The sequence below is a fragment of the Cupressus sempervirens genome, chromosome 5, assembly GCF_028749045.1.
Source record: "Cupressus sempervirens isolate cs-2001-9-10 chromosome 5, ASM2874904v1, whole genome shotgun sequence".
Taxonomy (NCBI): Eukaryota; Viridiplantae; Streptophyta; class Pinopsida; order Cupressales; family Cupressaceae; genus Cupressus; species Cupressus sempervirens.
The window spans coordinates 466,435,741-466,460,115 of NC_143122.1; positions in this window are offsets into that span (position 1 = coordinate 466,435,741).

The window sequence follows — 24,375 nt, forward strand, 5'->3', positions numbered from 1 at the left end:
CCATATCCATACTCGCGTCCTCCTTGTCCTGTGCTAACAATTGAAGAATGGTGGCAGTAGCATGAGTAACTTTAAGGCCAAATTTGGAGAAGGTAAAGAACCCCTCCTCCAAAGCTTTAACACTTCTTTCTAGATTCATATACCGTTCCTCCAGCACCTCGATCCCTTCCTTAGACCTCGCTTCAACCTTTGATGTATCCTCCTTAATTTTTTGCAACTGTAAATCATCTTGCAAAAGTTGTGGGTTAGAGGAAACCTTAGAATTATCCTTAGTAGGGGATGAAATGGTTATAAGGGAATTATCCATCTTGCTTCTCTCCTCACAAAAGGTAATGGGTTTGAGGGAAAAGTTGGCAGACACATGGGTGATCTTCATTTTCACAACATATCCAACATAAGCCTGGGTTTGAGCATTATCCACCAAATTGTCCCCTAAGTCAAAAAATTTCTCCACATCCTCATTACCATCATCCTTCTTGGAATTGGAATTATCTTCCTCCTCCCTTCTATCACTATTATTTTTAGAATTATCTTCCTCAACCTCCTCAACCAAATATCTAATGGACTTCTATTTGCTCCTAGCCTAAAATTGAGCAAGCCTACCAGATCTCCTTCTAGCCTTACCCTCGGTCTCCTCCTCTAAATCCTCCCCAACAACCTCAACCGATTTTTCAATTTTCATCTTCTTGTTTCCCTTTTGTTCCATGGCTATATCAATTTGTTTTTCTTATTTTCCTTACTAGGGGATGGCTTGGGGGTGTGAATTTTCGTGCCCATATTGGATCTCGGGGGGGAGTTCTGGCCATGGCTTGGGTTTCCACCACCACCACTCTAGGGGGGCACAAGGTGAGTTGAAATTGATAAAGACGGAAGATTAAGCCTTGATGAATTATGGTGAAATTTAAACCTTTACTCATTTTTCCCCTAACATCTACAACCATGTCCTCAAGAGAATGCAAAAGATAAGAAGGGATAGAAATGAAATCCCTATTCCTAAAATGATTCAACAAAGGGAAGTGATAGTAATAGCATACACCAAACTTGCCCTCCAGCGTCAGATACCTCATAAGGACCAAACACACATCATCCCAAGGGGTGGGTAGCTTGTCTCTTTTAAGCCCTCCTCTGTAACAAATCGGCTCCTCATCCTCTGCGAAGAAGCTATTCATGCCTTCCTCATCAGTAATTTTGGTTACCTTCCTCCATTTTCCCCCTTCATAGAGAGGCCAGTCACCATGGAAATCACTTCCTCAGTGACTTGGAAGGTGATTCCATTAATGGTAACCTTTCTATTATTCCAGCCATTAACAAACTGGAGCGCGCCATTCTTGTAGTACCCAGCCATTGACTGCATGTAGGGTAAAAAAAACCCCTTCCTTCAGTAGGAACCAAGTAGCCATTCTATCCTTAAAATTCTCAATTTTTGTAGGTTCCAACCTATTTAGGTCCCCCCCCATATCAATTTCTCCAATTTTGGGCACCCCTTCTTCAGTAATACACATCTGAACCTTTTCGGCTTCAATCTTTCTGCAACTACTCTCCACCTTAAACCCTTTAGTAAGATGCAAATAAAATTTGCAAACCCGTGCTTGATGAGCTCCAAAATCCCATGCGATATTATTATGGGATTCATGAATGTATAAAATCATAATTTTCTCACCCCAACAATTTCTGACACCCTGATTAATGATATCTTTCGTACTTCCAATTGGGAAGTAATTTGAAACTCGCAATGGGTTACCATAATTATGAAATGACATTTCTCTTTATTTGTAATCACTCCTATTGTCATTTGTACAGCCACATCTACCCTTTATTTCCAAAAAGCAATGGTTTAATTTAGCGACCAATATCGCCTTGTTGCCAAATTTGGCCTTACTTTTGAAATTTATAGTCATCCTCATATATTATTCCCGCCTCTTTCCTTGGATATCAATGACCTTGCATCTTCATTGAGATCAACCAAATTCCTCTAGCACGTGATTTCCATAGCATTAAACCCCATGGCTACTACCACATGTACCACCTGATTACCTTTCCTGTAGATGTGCTATAGGTGGACATTTTCCATTCCGTTCAAGACTTGCTCGATATCCAACATGATGTTTCAAATATTCCATCCCAGTCTAGCCTCCCCCTTAACCAAGTCAATTATTAATTTGGAGTCCCCTTCAATTGTTAACTCCTTAATTTGCCTTTCCCTAGAGAGTTGAAGACCCCATAACAACGCCATGGCCTTAGCCACATTATTGCTACCATTTCCCACCTTTCCAGCATATACCAACATCACATCACCATTCCTGTCCTGCAACACACCTCCTACTGCTCCAATTCCTCCTTTTGTAACACCATCAAAGTTTAGTTTATACTATGTTAGGGTGGGAGGTCTCCATCTTGTCTGTTGTCTCCTCCTCATAACTGAGTTATCAAAAAGGAAGAAATCCTCGTGACAACCCCATCTTTCAGCAACAAAGCCTTCATGTCTAATTGGCTCCTCTTTTGGCATTTTACATTTAGCCACTCTTAAGTTTTCCTTTAACAATTTGTTCATTATACCAAAAGCCACTTCTATTGTTTTACTTTCCTCCCTAAATAGTTTGTTATTTCTTTCTTTCCATATGTGTCAGCAAACATATAGTGGAACAATATTCCATAGAAAAACTAATCTTGGGTGATAAAAGGGACAACCCCAATTCTCCACAAACTATCCCAGGTTATCCTTCATAACCCAATCCACACCAAATCTTTCCCAAACCTTAGTCCAAATCCCTAAAGCAAAATGACATTCTAGGAAAAGGTGTGAAATACTTTCTTCCTTTTCTTTACAGAGACAACAACTATTTGTTATATAAAACCCCCTTCTTTTCAAGTTGTCTAAAGTTAAGATTTTACCATGCTAAGCTATCCACCAAAAGAAATTAATTTTAGGAATAAGGTTAGTAATCCATACCTTACGCCACAATGTTGGGCAGGGGTCCTCACTAAACATGAATGTGTATGCTGATTTGATAATGAAGTTACCACTTGGGGTTAAGTCCCAGGCCATAGTATCCTCTTGAGGCAATAACGAGAGTCTCTATTATTTTATCAACTCTTCCAGTTCCTTTAGGAGAACAATATCCTCTTGGGAGTAGTCATCCTTATGAAGCTTCTTCCACCTCCTCCCCTGATCAATATAGTCCCCTACTTTCCCCCCTACATCCTCTTTAAGAAGTTCCATTAATCTACTAAATTTACTCAAGGCCAATGGTTTCCCATCCATCCACCTGTCTTCCCAAAATCTGATATTGAAGCCATTCCCCACAATCCACCTCAACCCTTCTCTTAGTAAACCTCTATTCCTAACAATATTTTGCCAAATTTTTTAACCTCCTCGGAAGTCATTACTATATAAATTCCACCTAAAGGAGGTATTAGACAAATATTTAGCCTTCATGATGTTTCCCTAGCCAGTATTTCCTTCAGCCAGTCTCCAACCAATTTTCGTAAGGAGAGCTTTATTAAGGTCCCTCAGCCTCCTAACACCCAACCCCCCCTTAATTTTTGGTTTACACACTTCCTCCCAATTGACTAAACTCAATTTATTTTTCTCCTTTGTCCCTGACCAAAGGAAATTCCTTTATATTCTCTAATTTTCTCTGCCATGTTTTGATTGATTTTGAAAATGGATAGGAAGTACATAGGGATTCCCTGAAGAGCAGTAGAGAGTAGTTGTAATTTTCCAGCATTACTTAATATCTTCCCTTTCCAACCTACAAGCTGCCTCTGAATTCTCTCCACTATCGTATTCCAGAATTCATTAGTCACTTCTTTAGTAGTAAGGGGTAAACCAAGATAAGTATCTGGGAGGCAAGTGGATTGGCAATTTAGAATTTTCGTTATCCTTCTTTGTAATGAGGCTTCAGTATTAAAGAAATAAATCTTACTCTTGTGGTAATTCACATGCTTCCCTGAGCTTTCTTCATAATTGTGTAAAATCATCTTCCAAGCTTCTGCCTCTATGAGTGAAGATTCTCCAAATAGGAAAGTGTCATCCACAAACTGTTGCATGACCTTAGTTTCAGCATTAGTAGCAAGTTTAACCCCTTTAACACAACCTGTATTCACTAATTTATAGAATGGCCTCCCTAAAACTTCAGCAACCATAATAAAAAGGTAAGGAGAAAGTCGGTCACCCTATCTTAAACCTTTCTCCGCAGCAAACAAGTAATTTGACATTAGTTTAAACCTTTCTTAACATTTGACATTAGTGGGTCACCCTATCTTAAATCTTTCTCCTCACCTATGTTAATGTTTATAAAAATGAGTAATTTGACATTAGATGGATGAACAATTGTATTTGATTAATTGGATTAGTTTAAGTTTTAGAAATTTAATAATTCTTTCTAACTATATATAATACATATTGTGTATTTTATTAACTATAACTATATATTTATTCCGCACGTTCTAACTCTTAAACATTTCAACTTCCAGTATCAATAACTAAAGATATATTTGATATAAATTTATATAAAATCCATGGACGCCGCTATCCTTCCTACAAACTGTACAGTTGACCAATTTTCAAAAAATTGAAAACATCATGAATTTCTTTAAAAATTTCAGAATAAATTTGACTTTGTTTTGTCTTTAGTACATATGCCAAAGACCAATAGAAGCCACGGAAGATTTCATTCATTAAATGCTTCAAGCACTTAATACTACAGGCAGAGGGACTTTCATTCATTAAATGCTTCAAGCACTTAATACTACAGGCAGAGTTGTCTCTCTATATTTCTATCCAACAATAAAAAAACAAACCCACTGAGAAATTCAAGGTAAAACAGTGACAGCAATGGCGGAGAGGAATGGTTGTTATTAATCAGCAAGTCTGTCTTCTTTACAGCGGCAGAAGTGGTCAACTGCATTGAAGAAGCTAAATTACTGTTGAGGCAATAAACTGCATTGTTACGACTGACATATGAATGGGCAAATCGCTTTACTGTGCTTGCCAACCAAAGGACGTTTATACTTAGGTCCATTCAGGAAAAGTACATTGCCACATATAATGTTGTGTTGTCCTTGTAATTACTGAAGATGGAGACACTCAATGGCAAATACTATCTATTTATCGCACAACAAATTATCAGGGAGTACTAAACTTCTCTCTGATTCAGCCTTGGCTTTAGTTTTAGATTGTACATATGGTGGGCGCTCAATTTCAGATTTAAATGATGTATTGTCTATTGTACATTGGATAAAAGGTTGTAAAAGACCGGAAATAAAACAATATAAAGGTAAGACTGGAGTCACTGATCCAACCTTCAAAGCTTTATTCCTTTGATTAAAAGAATAAAATACATAATGTAGATTTAAATTCAGGGTTTATAGATGACTATTGAATTTTGTGTAACAATGGTTTGAAGTTTTGAAGTATGGCGTGAGGCATGCAAAGAGATCTAGATTGTGAAGTTCAATCACAAGGAACAGTTGTCCTCTTGTTCTTCATTGAAGGAATGGAATTTTTTTTTTTTTTATGGTATATGATATTTGTATGGATATATTTTAAGGAAAATATTAAAAATTGTATATTTTTAATTTTTTATTAAGATAAATATTTTTTAGTAGAATGGTGAATACATCCAACACAAGTTTTGAAAGGACTAAAGCATAAGGCCAAATTCAAAAAAATCAGTCAAAAAGACAAATAAACCTCCTTTTCAAAGAGAAACAAAAACTAACAAAATCAAAAGACGCTTAAAACTGTAAATACTATTGACTAAAATAAAGGCCGGCAAAAAAATCCAAGCCTAACAACAAAACCATGTTGTCTCACCACTAAAATACATGAAAAATTCCTATCACGCAAGCACAAAACTATGAATAGTTCCACCAAACATGACAACCTGTCAAAAATGGGTCTTTAAATGTATCTTTCATATTTCCCAATGACTTAAATATCATATACTAAGGTTTGATTCTTAAGTTAAAAGTGTTAAATAGTTCTATTGTTCTTCTTTGAAGGAATAGAGAATTTATTTTTATGGTACATGATATTTGTATGGATATATTTTAAAGAAAATATTTTAAAAAATTATTTTTTAAATTTATTTTTAGATAAATGTTTTTTTAGTAGAACGATGAATACATCCAACACAAGTTCTGAAAGGACTAAAGCATAAGGCCAAATACCAAAAAATCAGTCAAAAAGACAAATAAACCTCTTTTTCAAAGAGAAACAAAAACTAACAAAATCAAAAGACTCTTAAAACTGCGAATACTATTGACTAAAATAAAGGCATGCAAAAAAATCCAAGCCTAACAACAAAGCCATGTTGTCTCACCACTAAAATACATGAAAAATTCCTATCACACAAGAACAAAACTATGAATAGTTCCACCAAACATGACAACCTGTCAAAAATGGGTCTTTAAATTTATCTTTCATATTTCCCATTGACTTAAATATCATACACTAAGGTTTGATTCTTTAGCTAAAAGTGTTAAATAGTCAAAGTTGACTTACTTTTTTGAAGCTTAATTTATTTCTCTAGTGTGTGATGTTTAAGAATGGTGGCATATTTTTTATCATTTCTAATCTGATATACTTTCATTTGAAAATAGATAATTGATATGAATATTCCAAATCCAATAGTTTTATAGAATGGTTAACCTCTCTTTATTTTAGCAAACTTCAGAAAGCAAAAGTCTATCCAACCTTTCTTGTGCACTTCTTATTTTTATTTCCATAACAAGTTCATCAATAGTTCCATCATCAAATCAACAAAACACATACTAAATTTAATCTTATATTAGTTTAAACTATATGATCTATTTGAAGATAAATAAGGCATATTTAAGTTTGGAAAAAGCATATATATATCTAGATTAGGGATTGTCTACTTGTTGATCCAATATGCTTGTAAGAGCTTGTGATATCTCCAACATGGATATATGGGTTTAAGTTGTCCTGTAATGTCAAATCTTGATACACATTAAACAAACTCACTAATATCTAATATGTTAGTATTTAATCTTGAATTAATTTTTTTAGTTTCAATTAGGTCATTGATACATTTTAATAATTTTTTATATTGGTTTACATAGTTTCAACTGATAAGATTTATAAAATTAATAAATTAATTTTTATATCTATATATTTAGTTTTATGTTATTGCACATTTTCTTCTTATAAATTGTTACATATCTAATAGTTTTATAAAAGATATTTCAGTCATGTATACCTTACCAAAACATAATCTAAATTTGGATTGTATGATTAATTGCTAATAAAAGGATATTATAGTGACTAATATTTGAGATCAATATTTGTCCTTGAGTGAGAAATAATGCATACTTTTTCAAACATAGATTCATTTGGTTCTTAACAAAAATTGAGTTTTTTTAATGTTTGAAACATAGATGTGGTTTATTTATATCTAAAAATACATCTAGTTACATTTGAATAACTAAAAATTATTATACAATTATTTGAACATTTTATTAAAAATGCCTAAAGGTGAGATGAGCAATGTATATAATGTGCCTTCAACTTTGCATTCAAATATAAACTTAATAAAATAGAATAAAAGAAGGTGGAATCTTTATGTTAACAATTTTAACACCAACAAAAAGTACATAAATATTACAAAATCTATGGTTATTTATTTAATAGATAATCTATATTTAAGCCCTCAAAAATTATGGCTTATCCTTTGCATAAATACTTTACTTCTTTCAGGCACTACCTATTTTTAAAATCAAAGCAATCAATCCAGACAAAATTTAAAACACATGCACTGTATAGTAAGGAACCCTAAGACAAGCACCCAAGAAATTTCTCTTAAATCTATCTCAAAACTTACACCAACCAATTGTATCTTTGTGAGTTCGTCATTTCAACATCTAAGAGTGGAATTCGAATTTTTCTTAAAAGCTACAACAAAAACTAACAAATTATCAACAACAACAAAATTAATTAATTGCAATCTTAAGGGACTTCTTAATCTTAATCAAAATAATCTTCTAATACTAAACTAACTAATAAATCTTTAATTTATTTAATTATGTAATATAAAATTTTATAATTAAAATAATAAAGTAGGATGTTTTGTTATCTTCTAATTTTTTTTTTAATATAACTTTCATAATGTTAAAATTTGTTATGTTGTTACCAATTAGAATGATGTGTTCAACATAGAATAAAGAGATTAATAGTGTAACTATCAATAAATGTTCTTAATGAAACATTTAAATATAATACAAAGTAAAAACTCAAATATTTAGATATTACATAGGGAATAAACAACTGAAAAATTTCAAATTTCAATATCAACGTAGATATTGAGTATTTTCACAAAATACCAACAACCTAGTTGATAAAATATCCCCTATTATCCAAATCAACAATATCCAGAATAATTATAAGTTACAATCCATGAACTTATAGGTAAGACATGGCTTGAAACTATTTGAAATGAAGTCTAGCAATAGCAAAAGAATTCTCCAACAAACAAATGTAACTACAAATATTTAAACACTGCTCCCAAATTATAGGAAGAAAATAATGCCTAGCAACAAATATAATATGGGCTCAACCAACTCCAAATTAAGTAGCACACAATTTAATATAATAATTCCCATGAATTCCTTCACAGATCAGTCAAACCCTAAAGTCTCCCCAGCCACAACAAAAACAATAGGAGGAATGAAAAATTGTTTGCTTTGGGGCAACACAATTCACAAGATTAATCCTCAGTGAATAATTCAAAATACTTCAGCTGTGAATTACCAAGCAATCCAAATCCTTATACTTCAGCAAGGGCACAAACTTCAAACTTGGAAATGTCATAGAGACAACAAGAGCAAATAAGATAATCAAATAATTAGATGCTTTACGCATCAAATGGGATCATATTTATAATTTCCAAATGATACAAATTTTCCCAAATGAACTTCACTTAAGAAGCTTCTTACACAGAATATTAAAATATAATAAAATGCCATTATAATCTGATTTATTAATTTCTTTTGGCTCCAAAAATGACATTTTTCTATCATAACTTAATATTCTGACATGTAAGGCCATTGTTTCTTATTCCCATGATTTAAAACTTTTCATCCCAGTGAGCTATGATACTAAGGTGATCAACAAACAACACCAACAAAAATTAGCAACCTCAGCATTTTTAGATGAATAATATAATAATTCACCTATCTTGCAAAAACAATTGAAGAAGCATTAGAATCAAAATTTGACAACACCATTTAGTGATCCTGATGATGAATGAACTAGATGGGGTGACTTACTATAAATAGATGCTCCCTCCAAGATTCTTAGAGCCCAAACCAGAAGCTTGAAATAAAAACTGAGAGCATCACTCAACTCCTTTAACTCAACTGAGACCATCATAACCAATACTTTGACTTACTATATACAGTAAGTCTCTTAGATGGAGCCAAAACAAAACATAGGCTGCTGGAAAGCCTTTAACCATACAACTAAAACCCTCAAATCCTACTGCTAGGTCATGAGGGTCACAATGGTGAACTAACCTAGCCAGCTATAGGAACGTGCTAAAAATGGAGACATTACAATCCTTCCTTCCTAAAATTACTTGTCCTTGGGAAATCCCAGAAAAAATTAGACATCACAATCTATTTGGATCCCAAAGGTAGAACTGCATACTATCCTTGATGTGTACAAGCAACTCCTATAGTACCAACATCCAAATAACAGACATCAACATCAGAATCTTCTAAAAACTTACTTGAGGTGTTGATGTAGGCAACAACTCATCAGAACTCAACCCACCTGAAATACCAACTTTGTCCACACCTTAGTCCCCATCAGACTAATACTCACACCCAACTACACTGTGGAGATGGTAACAACCATAGGTACTTGAAACACTACCACCAACTCCAACCTCTACCAAACTGTCTTGGGTGTGTAGATACTGCAAGGGATCTAATTTGTAGGTATCAATCTCATCTGCAAAAGATGGTGCTAACCCATCCTGTAATAGATGGTATGAAACTAGAGCTAACCCACATCGACGTGAACCAAATCCTCTACCTATGGGTCAAAAGAAAAGTGATGAGTGCTCCTTACAGTATAATTCTGATAAAAACTACCAATCTTTATCAAGGGCTCAACAGTATCAATCTGGGAATTAGAAGATGACTCCAATCTCTAACTCTGAACTACTAATCAGGCATGATCCTAGGCAATCCTCTCAACAAATGCAACCTCAAAATCCTTATGGGGAAACATAGTAGATAGAGTCTCTACAATCTTTCCCACCAACTTTCAAATGACATGAGAGTCTTGGATGAGAGTACCCTCAAATACTTTGTATGAATCCTCCCTCACATCCAAACTCTCCAATAGATACTCCATGAAGGACTCTATAAGGTAGAAATTATAAGTGGAAGCATCAACTTTCTCCCTTACAACCCACAATTGTTCCCTCTAAAAATGTAGCATCACCAACTGTCCAATGCTATCAGTTGTATGAGATGAAGAAATAGATTCGCTTTTAGGAAAAGGAAGAAAATCATCATGAGAGTTTGACTCCACTGATACTCTTACCTCATCCATATCTATTGCACCCATATCTTGGATGGATGTGTTGACCACATCATCATGTTCCTCATCCCCAAGTATGGAATAAAACTCACAACCAACCACAATATGTAACTGAATAGTATCTGGGGTTGGTGTCGACTATACCCACTCTAACTCCATGGTAATCTCATCCAACTGTGACTATGATTCTTAAAGAGTCAAGTGAGTATACTGAAGAGAGTCCATAGTCACCTCAAGCTCTTGAGTGAGCTCAACCACCTCCTCCTCTTTCTTTAATAGTGTCTCATAATAGGTGCTACCCCACTATAGAAGGTAATCTCTGTTAGCAACTAGCTGTGAATAGTGATGCTTCAAGATCCTGACTACCTCTCAAAGTGCATGAACCTTTCCTAGAGAAAGAGTACTATCACTGTGCTCATTAGACATAGAAGTAGCCCAACTAGATGTAGCCAACATTTGATAGATCACATCATAATGCTCAAAAGCTAATGAGATGTCACTTTCACTCACTTTCAATTGATTGGTCACATGATGCGTCTGTAACCCCTACCTCTTATGCAAGCTCTCTCTCTCACTACCTGCACTATGATAGGAAATTGAATTAGAACTAGCCACCACAAAATCACTCACTACATGTGTGCTATCAACCTCGTACAACTCTACATGCAAGATAAAATTACTATGTACCTCAATCAACTCCTCATCTAAAGAAATGGAAGCCCTCACAATATCAATATCCTCGCATGTCTCAGCTTCCACCTCAAAAGATAGATTTTGTAAACATTTCATCAATTGATACCTGGTAAGGGATATCATATCTGATACATCTCATAGCATCATCAAATGTATCATTAGATGTGTCCATACTATCCACATCCACATCTCCTAATAAAGCCTCAACTGTTGACACCTAAACCTGCCCACATGACTCAATGTCAACATGTGAATCAATAATGCTAGATCATGAACCCACATCTACTAACTCCACTATATCACCAACATCATAGCTAGGTGACTCCTTACATGCATTGGTCCCACCTGGGGAAGCAACTGCCCCTTGCACTAGAGAAACACTATGACAACCCACATACCAATCTCCAATAATAATCCCCTTGAGAGTGTGTGAAGTATCAATAATAATAATGAAATCAATTGTCTCTACACTAACTATAGCGATAGGTTTGGGAGCCTCAACTTGTTGAAGCTCAGTGCCACTATCCTCTACTGCTATTAACAAAACCACATGTCCCTATGAAATAAGTCCATCATCAACACTATAGCTAGAACTAGCAGGTTCCATACTAAGTACAGGTGCATCTGCATCATGGATACATGTCAGGAGAAACTCAAGCATCCTTCCCTACAACCTCGATCGCAACCTTCTAGAGGTGGAAACCATATATCTCGCTTCCCTCTCAACTAGCTCTAAATCCAAAAAGCTCTCTACTAACCTTTTTTGATGAAGCTTAATTCTCTCCATACTCTCATGCAAAGCATTCATTTTTGTGCTAATTTCCTCATTACTCCACCGACTTCTAGAACTGCTAGTTATCCTATGTTTGTACATGGCTAGAAAATGATAGAGTGTTGGTCACTCCAAATGCAACAAAAAATCTAAAAATAAAATAACTTTTCTACCCCACAAGATGGCAAGAAATTACTCTGATACCACTATAATAACCCCAACCAGTTATAACTTCAACAAACACTGAATTCTTTTATAATTAAGTTGTTTAACATTTCATGAAACACGTTTCAAGCAAGCTCTTATACCACTATAATAACCCCAATTGGTTACAACTTCATCAAACATCAAATTCTTTTATAATTCAGTTGTTTGACATTTCATCAAACACTTTGCAAGCAAGCTCTAATACCACTGTAATAACCTGACTAGCTCTCAAACAATCTATGCTAAATAATTGATTTTTATTTATTTTTGTTCTCAAAGTTTTGCAATTTTGATACAACAATATAGAAGCAACTTAGAGATTTTTCAATAATAATTTCAACTCAAATATTTAGATATTACATAGGGAATATGTAGCTAAAAAATTCTAGATTTCAATATCAACTTAGATATTGAGTATTTTCACAAAATATCAACAACCCAGTTGATAAAATATCCCCTATTATCTAAATCAACAATACCAAGAAAAAATAGAACTTACAATCCATGAACTTATAGGTAAGGCATGCCTTGAAACCCTTTGAAATGAAGTCTACCAGCAATAAAATAATTCTCTAACAAACAAATGCAACTGTAGATATGTAAATGTTGCTCCCAAAGTATAGGAAGAAAATAATGCCTATTAGAAAATATAAATATGGGCTCAACCAACTCCAAATTAACTAGTGCATAATTTAGTATAATAATTTTTGTCAATCCCTTCAAAAATCAATCAAACCCCAATCTCTCCTTAGCCATAGCAAAAATAGTAGGGGGGAATCACAAATTATTTACCTCAACACAATTTGCAAGATTAATCCTCAAAGGATAATTCACAATACTTCAGCTATGAATTACCAGGCAATCCAAACCTATATACTTTAGCAAGGGCACAAACTCCAGACTCAGAAATGTCACAAAGACAACAAGAGAAAATAAGATAATTAAATAATTGGATGCTTTACTCATCAAATGGGCTCATATTTATAATCTCCAAATGGCACAAAGTTTCCTCAATTAACATCACTTAAGAAGCTTCTCACACACACCATTAAAATATAATAAAGGGCCATTATAAACTGATAAATTAATTGTTTTTAGCTCTGAAAATGACCTTTTCCATCATAAATTAATATTCTAACACGTAAGGCCACTATTTCTTATTCCCACAATTTAGTAACTTTTCTTCCCAGTTCCAATGAGCTATGATATTGAGGTGATCAACAAACAACACCAACAAAAATAACAATCTTAACGTATTTAGATGAATAATAATAATAATTCACTCGTCTTGCAAAAACAACTAAAGACACATTGGAATCAAATTTTGACAACACCAAAGTGATCCTGATGATGAAAGATGATGAATTAACCTAATGGGATGACTTATTATAAATAGACACTCCCTCCAAGATTCTTGGAGCCCAAATTGGAAGCCTAAAATAAAAACTAAGAGCATCACTCAACTCCTTTAACTCAACTAAGCCCATGGAAACCAATAGTTTGACTTACTATAAATAATAAGTCCCTCAAATGGAGCCAAAATACAACATAGGTTGCTAGAGATCCTATAACCACACAACTAAGACTATTAAATCCTATTGCTAGGTCATGAAAGTTGTGATGGTGAACTGAACTAATCAACTACAGGAACCTGCTAAAACTGGGGACATTATACAATAATGTTTTGACTGGTGATGAACTCCTAAGAAAATTTATAGACATGCTTAATGACTATGAAGTAGAGCATGAAGACGTAGTAATGAAATTTTTGTGTTGGAAATATAAGAGGAGTAATTGAGAGGGGAGGGGTGAATTAGTTACTACAAAAATAAACCCTAGATCCCTTAGATGTCAATACAAAATAAACTCTAAAAACTAAACTTTTTTGATGTTGAGAAAATACACAGAAAAATGTTGTAACTTGGTAAACACTTAAAATCCTTAGCAAATACTTAACATGAAAATCTTAAGATGTTATCTGTCATTACTTAATACCTTAACTTAGTTGCAAACACATAAGAGAAATAGCATGCACACATTTGATATGAAGATTTAACATGGAAACCCAATTTGGGAAAAACCACCAATTGCAACTAGTTACTGATTTTCACTCTTCTGAAGTGAGCCCTGTTAGGAGCCAACCCTATTAAAGGTTACAAAACACACTATTAGGTGTGAACCTATTAGAAAATTTAATCGCCCTATTAGGAGTGGCCTTTTTATAGGTCTTTGGACAATTCAATAGAAATGTCACCTTGTTAGAGGATTTACAAATAGCTGTTAAGCCGACTCTATTAAGAGATTTAGATCACTACTACAATGGTTAGCAAGTAACAATGAGATGGCTTGATTTGGAAACAATTGAATTGCTAATTATAGATCTTAGTTCTGGCTTATACTTGATCCTTCTTGATCAAATACGTCTTTTTTGCTCCACAAGGATATTCTTCTTATCCTTCTAATTCACATCTTCTTAGCATCATCAAATCTTTTATTCATTCACACATTCTAAATCTCAACTTGACCTTATACTTATATCTTTCATATTGTCAAGTTAGCTAGAATACAACTTAGAATAATTAATATTCATATTCTTAACTGGCTATAACCAGTAGATAAATCAATTGAACACAATATGCCAAAATAAGAAAATCCTTCATTAGCCAACCCTGCTTGGTAGACACTAACTCAGAAATGATTTCCCTATGTTAACTAAGTGAACTTGGTCAACACTACATATATGAAAGGTTCCTTTGACAACTGAGCGAGCTTAGTTAACACTTAACTTTTAGAAACTTTCCTTTGGCACCCAAGTGAACTCGGTAGAAACTATATTTCAAACTAGGAAAACTCTAGAATGCTCAGTAAACACAAAAGACTATCTTCAATGCTCAAGTGAGCTCGGCATACATTGATTGATAATAACATGACATTTTGTGTAACATCAAAGACAATACACAATTAATCAATTGTATTCAACAATCTCCTTCTTTGGCATTGATGGAAACATAACATGTCATAATACAATAAAAATTTTAGAGCAAGAATAAAGTAAGGAAATATCCTTAGTTTCATTCTGATTCTCATCCATGAGAACTGCCTCTATTAGTGTGAATTCTTTCTGCCTTCAATTTCCCCCTCTGTCAAAAAAATTCTATTTGCAATAACTTCTTCTGATAGAAAACTATGCCTTTGATATCAGACCAAGTTCTCTCTCTCTCTCTCTCTCTCTCTCTCTCTCTGGCATCTCTTTCTCTTTCTGTTTACAAAATTTCTATATGAAAACAAACTTCTTCACAAAATTTCTATGGGATATGACAACAAGGTTCTCCCTCTTTGACACTTCATGCTAAAAATATTGTTCAGTGAATATCAATGTACCTCAAGTACTGATTCATTTCCAATATGCCCTTGATGATACTGCACCAATTAATTGATCTTCAAATTTCTCTAGTTGATGCATCACTAAACTTCAATTTGTGAACTTTAGATAGGGGAATGACCCCTAGCTTACCTCTTAGATAAAAAAATGCATCCTTAGGTAATGGCTTGGTGAATATGTCTCCAATTTGTTATTTTATATTTACATATTCTAATCCAACTTCTTTATCTTACACCAATTCTCTCAAGAAGTGATATCTTCTAGAATGTGTTATATTTTGGTATGCATCACTAGATTCTTTGATATATTGATTGCACTAGTGTTATCACAATATATGACTATTGGATCATTGATCTCTACCTTCATACCTACCAATAGTTGTTTGAAACAAATAATATTTTTGAAATTGATTGTTGTTGCCATATATTCTGCCTCTATTGTGGATTGAGAGATATAATTTTTTTTCTTGCTTGTCCAAGACACTAGTCTTTTACTGAGAAAGAATGCTCCACCACTAGTGTCTTTTTTGTCATCAATACTTCCTACCCAATCAGCATCTGTGAATACTTTTAAGTCCAAATTGCCTCCTATTTTGTACCATAAACCATAGTCTTCAGTACTTTTCAAATGTGTCATGATTCTTTGTACTACCATCATGTGATTTTCTTTGGGATTTACTAAGAATCTTTCCACCATACCAACTGCTAGTGCAATATCAGGCCTTGTATGTACTACATGCTGTAATTTTTTAATCATTCATCTGTATGTGATTTGATCTACCTCTTTAGAATCATCATTTTTGGAAAGTTATGTCTAGTAGACATAGGGGTTCCAACTAGCCTTGAATCCTCCATTCTAAATTTATTTAGTATCTCTTTGATATATTTAGATTGAGTAATGTAGATACCATCTTTCTTTTGTTGAATCTACAATGGAACAAAGAATTTTATCTCACCAAACATAGACATCTCAAATTCTTTACTTATTTCTTCTGAAAATCCCTTGCACAAGTCATCATTTTCCATGAATAAAGTGTCATCCACAAATATTTCTTCCAACACAATCTTCTTATCTGGTCCTTCTTTGATATACAAACTACTGTTATCATTTGTTCTTTAAAAACCAATTTGTATTCAATAGTTATGAAGTCTTTCATACCAAGCTCTGGGAGCTTTCTTGAGACCATATAATGCCTTGTGTAATTTGCAGACCATGTCTCTTTTTCTAGGATCTAGAAAACCTTCAGGTTGTTCAATGTATACTTCCTCATCAAGAATTCTATTCAAGAATGTAGATTTTACATCCATTTGATAAACTTTAAATTCTCTATGAGCTACATATGCTAGTAAAGTTTGAACACCTTCTAATCTTACAATAGGAGCACAAGTTTCACTATAATCAATACCTTCTTCTTGAGAAGCCTTTACATACGAACCTTGCTTTGTTTTTGGAAACTTTTCTATCTTCATTTTGCTTATTCCTTAATGCTCACTTTGTGTCAATCACATTTTTATCCTTGGCTCTAGGAATAAGAGTCCAAGTTTTGTTGTTCTCTATTTGTTCTATTTCTTGATTCATTTCTTCAATCCAACTTTCATTATCCAAAGCATCCTTAAAATTTTTAAGTTCAAATTCAGCAAGTAAACATGTACCTTTCAATTTGTTTCTTGTCATTGTTCCATCTGATTTGTCTCCAATGATTTGATCAGGTGCATGATGCCTTCTGACATATCTTGTTAACATAGGTTCTTTGGATTTGGAGTGTGTTTCATTGATTTCATCATGAACTTCACTATTGAGCTTGGGTCCTAGTGTTTGTGACTCAGGTCCATCAGACTCAATTTGCTCTAGCTTGGTAGCCTTTGACTGCAACTTGGGTCCTTCAGACTATGACTCAAGTTGCATTGTCTACAACTCGGTATCTGTTGGAGATTTTGGGCACTTGAGAGGTGAAGCCTCCTTTATTTTAGATAGATTAGGTAGCATATCAGGTTCATAGTAGAAAAATCTTCTTAATCTTTAGGTTGTTTGTTACTTTCTTCTTCACTCTTTTATGCAAACTCATCAATTCTCACATGTGCACTTTCTATGATTTTATGACTAGAAAAATTCAAAAACTTGTATGCTTTACTTCTACAAGAGTATCCTAGGAATATGCCTTCATCACCTTTGACATAAAATTTTTCTTTCTTATATTCTTCCAATATATAGCATTTGCTACAAATACTTTCTAGTAGCTTACATTAGGTTTGTAGCCATGCCATAGTTTATAAGGAGTTTAATTTGAGTCTTTCTTCAGCTATACTTTGTTCAAATTATGAACTATAGCATTGATTGCTTCCTTCTAGTATTTGATTGCAACATTCTTTTCTATCATCAATGTTCTTGCACAATCCATGATGGATCTGTTCCTTCTTTCAGCTATACCATTCTGCTGAGGTGTATGAGGAGCTAATACTTGTCTTTTAATTCCTTTTTCAATGCAAAATTCATTGAATTCATTGGTGATGAATTCACCACCTCTATCTAATCTCAAACATTTCAATTTCTTTTCAGATTCATTTTCTACTCTTGCCAGATACCACTTAATTTTTTGAAAAGCCTCTGATTTTTCTTTTAGATACATTACAATCATTATTCTAAAATAATCATGAAAAAAAAAAATGAAGAACTTATCTCTAGTATAACTTCCTATTCCAATAGGTCTACATAAATCTAGATGCACAAGCTCTAAGACTTCTTCAGAATGATAGTTCTTGCTTTTGAAACTAGTCTTTCCCATCTTACCAATTTGAGAATTCTTGCATAGACCCATATTAGGTTTCCTCAAGCTAGGAAAATACCTCTTACTCTTCTATGCTTGTTTATCTTAACCAAATTATCAAAGCTTACATGACATAACATTTTGTTCCATAACTAGCTTTCTTCTACTCGAGCAATAAAACATGAACATTCACTAAGATCAAGATAAAATAGGTTACTTTTTGTTTGTTTGTTAGATCCAACAATATTTCCTTTTCCATCTAGTAGTTTGGCCTTCCCATTCATAAATTCCACCTTGAATCCAATGTTATTCAATTGTGCCACACTTAGTAGATTATGCTTTAGTCCTTCAAACCAATAAGCATTATCACATATAAGTTCATTGGTTAAAGAGATATGACCTTTTCCTTTTATGCAACAAGGTTCATTGTTTCCAAATCTTACACTACCACCATCATAGTATTCCATGTCCTTAAACTTTTTTTTGTCTCCAATCATATGATGTGAGTACCCACTATCAATAATCCATGTATCATTGTTGCTAACATGAGAGATAAGTGCTATTTTATCCCCTTCACCATCAGATTCATCTTTTACAATAATATATACCATTTCATCTTCACTATTATCAGAATCTTTAGCCATAAAATAAGATTTCTTACCTTTGTCCTTGTAGTTTTTGAATTCCTTCTTGCCTTTGTACTTATTACTTTTCTTTTCATCTTTTTTTTCTTTGTTTGGGCACCTAGCAACAATGTGACCAATTTCTTCACAAGAAAAATAGATTAGAGGAATCTTACCTTTGTACTTTCCTCTACCTTTAGTATATTTATTTGCAAGTAGGGCTTCAAAAACTTTAAGATCACTATTAGAACTTTCTTCTATTTCTTCTTCACTTTCTAATTGATAGGCCTTTGATTTCTTACTATTTTTCTTGAGTGAAATCTTGGCTTCAAATGCAGACTCAATACCTTTGGAACTAGGAACATAGTTATCATAGTTAGCTAACTCAAAAGCTATCAATCTACCACCTAGAGCATCCAATGATATTTTTCTATTTGGATCACATCTCATCTCTTGAAGAGTAGACACTCTAATTGCATAGATAGGAAGAAGGGTTTTGAGTACCTTTCTTATAACTATTTTTTCATCAATGTCTCCTCCAAATGCTTTGATTACACTCACACTTTCTTTGATTCTTTCCATATATTTTGCAATATTTTCATCTTCTCTCATTTTCATCTAATCATATTGACCTCTAACACTTTCTTCTTTAGCTCTTCTTACATTGTTGTCTCCTTCATAAATGTATTTTAGTTCGATCCACATTGCATGAAATATAGTGCAGTCTTTTACTTCATTAAATTTAGCATAATTAAGAGAAGATGCAATATCAATCATGATGATGTTATGATTTTTCTTTTCAACAATATCTTCAACTGATAATGTTCCAGTGGGATTTTGTATTGAGCATCAAGATACTTACAACCTAAATCATTGATATTTTCTAGATGTAACCTCATAAGTCCTTGCTATGCTACAAAGTTGTCTCGATTCAACCTGAGAATCTCTCTTTTGTAAGACATCTTGATCTTTAGCTTAGCTCCTTGAAACCTTTTCTACATGCACCAAAACCTTTGATACCAATTGTTGAAAATATAAGAGGACTAACTAAGAGGGGAGGGGTGAATCAATTACTACAAAAATATATCCCAGATCCCTTAGATCTCAGTACAAAATAAATTCTGAAAATTGAACTCTATTGATGCTTGAAAAACACGTAGAAAAATGTTGTAACTTGGTAAACACTAAAAATGCTCAGAAAATAATTAACATGAAAATCTTAAGATGTTATTTGTGATTATTTAATACCTTAACTTAGTTGCAAACACATAAGAGAAATATCATGAACACATTTGACACCAAGATTTAACATGGAAATGCAATTTGAAAAAAATCATTAGTTGCAACTAGTTACTGATTTTCACTCTTCTGAAGTGAGCTCTATTAGGAGCCAACCCTATTAAAGGTTACAAATCTCACTATTATATGTGACCCTATTAGAGGATTTAATCATCCTATTAGGAGTGGCCTTGTTATAGGTCTTTAGAAAATTTAATAGAAATACCACCTTGTTAGAAATGCCATCTAGTAGTGCAAATTGAATACTAATCTATTAAAGCATTCTCAATACTAAAAATGGTAAACCCTTATAATAGGATGGAGGTTATCACCAAGAAAGGAGGCAAACCAAGAATGGTAGGATCCTTATGGCATAACCCTTGATGAAGTGGATTTGTCCTTGATAAGTAGAGATGTGTGCTCATGATTGTGCTCAAGCTTCAAGTGGATGGTTGGTGTGCATGAAGGATGGTTTGAAAAATGGAGGTATGGAGGGATTTCAGCATCATAATGATAATTTGGTAGTTTTCAAGCTCTCAAAATAGAATTATAACATTGCATGAAAGGTGAATGATATTTGTGAAGGGAGAGGGTTTCATTTATAGGCCAAGGGGTAGAGAGATTGATGGTTAGGATGGAAGGATGGTAAGATGGTGAAGGAGGGTCAAGATGCACTCAAAAGGGAGCACATGGATTGTGCTTGTTTAGCACCAATAGGGAGGTGACACTTGCCACAAGGAGGATGAGTGTGAGAGGATAGGATAAGGGTTGGTCAAAGGAGTAATGAGGGAGGTTGAGTATGTAAGAGGATAAATGTTGAAGGGTGAGGGGAGGAGATATTTGTTGACTTTAGCTTGGGTTAGCAAGTCTTAACCCTTGCCTAAGGTTGTGCACATGTTTAGGAGGGAGATTAAGATTAGCTTAGAAAGGGGGTTAGGGAGTAAGTGGTTTAGCTTTTATGGGATGGGTTAGTTAGGTGGCTAAGTGAGATTAGTATGGGTGAATGGGTTGGATTAGGAGTTAGGATAGGGTTTAGGGATGCTTTTAGGGTTTTAGATATTTTATTAAATGGTTTATTTAATAAAATGGAGATATGGGATTAAATTAAATAGATTTGATGATTTATTAAATTTAATAGAGGAATAAAGATTTAATTGATAAATTGATTTTGATTTATCATTTGATTTTATCAATTGGACTATAGTTAATTAAATTAATTAATTAACTATGGGATGACAATTAATTAATTAAATAATAAATATTTAATCAATAATGTCCTAGGAGATAACTAAATATGATTACCTAGTGTTGTAATCAAATTTAGGTGTCTACACCTTTAAGAACTGAGTGAGATCAGTTAACATTGGTTCCATCCAACATTTCCTTCATTAACCAAGTGAGCTTAGTTGACACTCAACTTTTGCAAACTTTCCTTTAGTGCCCAAGTGAACTCAGTAGAAACTGTCTATTGAACTAGGCAAACTTTGGAATGATTGGTAGACACAAAAGCCTATCTTCAATGGTTGAGTGAGATTGGCATACATTGACTAATAATAACATGAAACTTTGTGTAACATCAAAGATAATAGACAATTAATTGATAGTATTCAACAGTTTGTTCATTCTCTCACTGAAGATGCTAGGGACTAGTTTAGGAGACTTCCTGATGATAGTGTTGGCACATGGAATGACTTAGAGAAGCTTTTCAAGGAGCAATATGGTGACAACATCAATGCTAGTTTTATGTTGAATGAGTTTAACAACATAAAGAAGAACCCAAATGAGTCTACATTTGATTTCAATGTGAGATTCCAAAAGGGGATGTATAAGTTATTTCAAGTGACGAGGTTAGGGGAGGATGTATGTCTCACAACTTACTTTAATGTTTTTGACAATAAGATGGCATATACTCTAAGGGCCACGGATCCTAGAATATTAAGGGATGCCTACAAAATGGTTGTGAATATTGAAAATAATAGAAAAGCATCTTATAAGTTGGGAAGAAGGGATGACCCAAAACTATTCAATCCAAGGCTAAATAAGAAAGAAGGCGACAAATATTCTACAACTAAGAAGCCTGAGGATGATACAATTGGTCAAGTCTTAAACCTACCAAAGAACTTGAATCCACTAGAAAATCATTGCAATAAGAAAGGTACTGGTAATAAGCCTAAGATTAATACCCATTATAATAGACAACCTACGATGCAAAATTATCCTTATACCACACAGTTGAAAGATGGAAAACCTATTCCTAATCTTGCTCGGGGCACTAAAGATAAAAGTACACTAGATCCACTATAAAAAAATTCTGTGAATATGATGGATGATGTGCCTTGGTGCATTTTATGCCAGTCTCCTCATTCTCTTGACTATTATGCAATTGCTCAGTAATTTTCTACAAATTAGAAAGTACAAAATGAAGAAGGAGAGGAATAAAAGAATCATGAGGATGTAGAATGCAACATGATAAATTTGTATGATAATGGTGAGGAATCTGATTTAGAAGATTCTAAAAATGATGTTTTAAATTAGAGAAATGTATATTAGTTGAACCATCAGCAAGTGTTTTAAGAATGTGAAGATCAAGATGAAGACATGATGTGCAATATAATGTCAAGCGTGGATCACATGAATTTGAAAAAATCATAAAATGAAGAGATTGACAAAATCACTATAGAAATGATAGCCCAAGTGCATAGTACTTACAATCTAAGAAACAAAACTATTAACAATGCTACTGGTAAGTCATATGGTATTTTCATTAAATATATTACTCATAAAATGGATGATGAAAATAAAAAGGATAATCTAGTGATAGTTAAAATCAAAGATAGTAAGAATAAAAAATGTGAACCTAAGAATAAAGTGTAGTTTTAGGGGGTTGAAACTGTTAAGGTCTATGTGCAAGAAAAGAAATCAAATTCTGATGTCATCAAGCAAGTGGAAGACCCTTCCATTCAAACACAAGAAATTAGAGGTAAACTTTTCAAAACTATTATGTATGATCATGTAGATATGATATCCATGTTATCTCAAATTACTATAAAAGTTCCACTATCTGAGATGTTCAGGATAGAGGAACATAAGAATAAAGCCCTCTCTTGGTTAGGAGGAATAGGGAGCATTATTTTTGCTAAACAGGAGTCATTAGTGAAGTAGCAAGTGTCACTATAATCAAGAGAAAAGGAAGACAAAGGAGTCATGTCCCAATTACCCCAGAGGTATTCGAATAATTCATATAGAACTTACATAGAAAACATTGATCCTATCTTTCTTAGTTTGGCCATAAATGGATTTTTTAAAAAATCATATGATTGACTTAGGAGCATCAAACACTGTCATGCCTTTCAAAATCATGGAAGCCCTTGGTTTGAAAGTAGATACCAAACAAGGTAGGTGTAGAAAAATGGATGCAAGAGAGGTCCGTATAATAGGCACAATCAATGCATTACCTTTTAGATTAGCTACCTACCCTGATGTTGAGTTGACTATGAGTATCTTAGTAGTTTATATTTCTCCATAGTATGGAATCTTTCTCTTAAGAAAATGGAGTGCTTCGATGGGAGGTAGCCTACAGTGTGAATTGTCTTATCCTAAATTTCACATAGAAGACAAAGCTATCAAAATTGATAGAGAACAAAGAGTCACTCAAATATTAGTGGACAACATTGAAAAAGATGCTACATGTTTCCTAGATATTAAGGTTAATTCTTTTAGAGCTGAAATTATTATTTGAGAAATCAAAAAGCCAGCCCCATTGATTTTACAAGAGGTAAAAAATTGTGTAGATTCCTAAAGCCTTTGGGCCATGTACTTTGATTAGGCAGATTTCAAAGATGGATCAGGAGATGGAGTTGTTTTCATATCTCCAGATAAGAATAATTTTAGCTATTCATTTACTCTAAATTTTGTATGTACTAATAATATTAGCAGAATATGAGGCACTTTTACTGGGGTTAAAAGAGGAAACACATCTCAAAATCAAGAAGTTGCATGTTATTGGTGATTCAAAACTAATTGTATCTCAAATTAAGGGGACATATACTTCCAAGAATAAGAGGCTAAAATAATATAGGAATG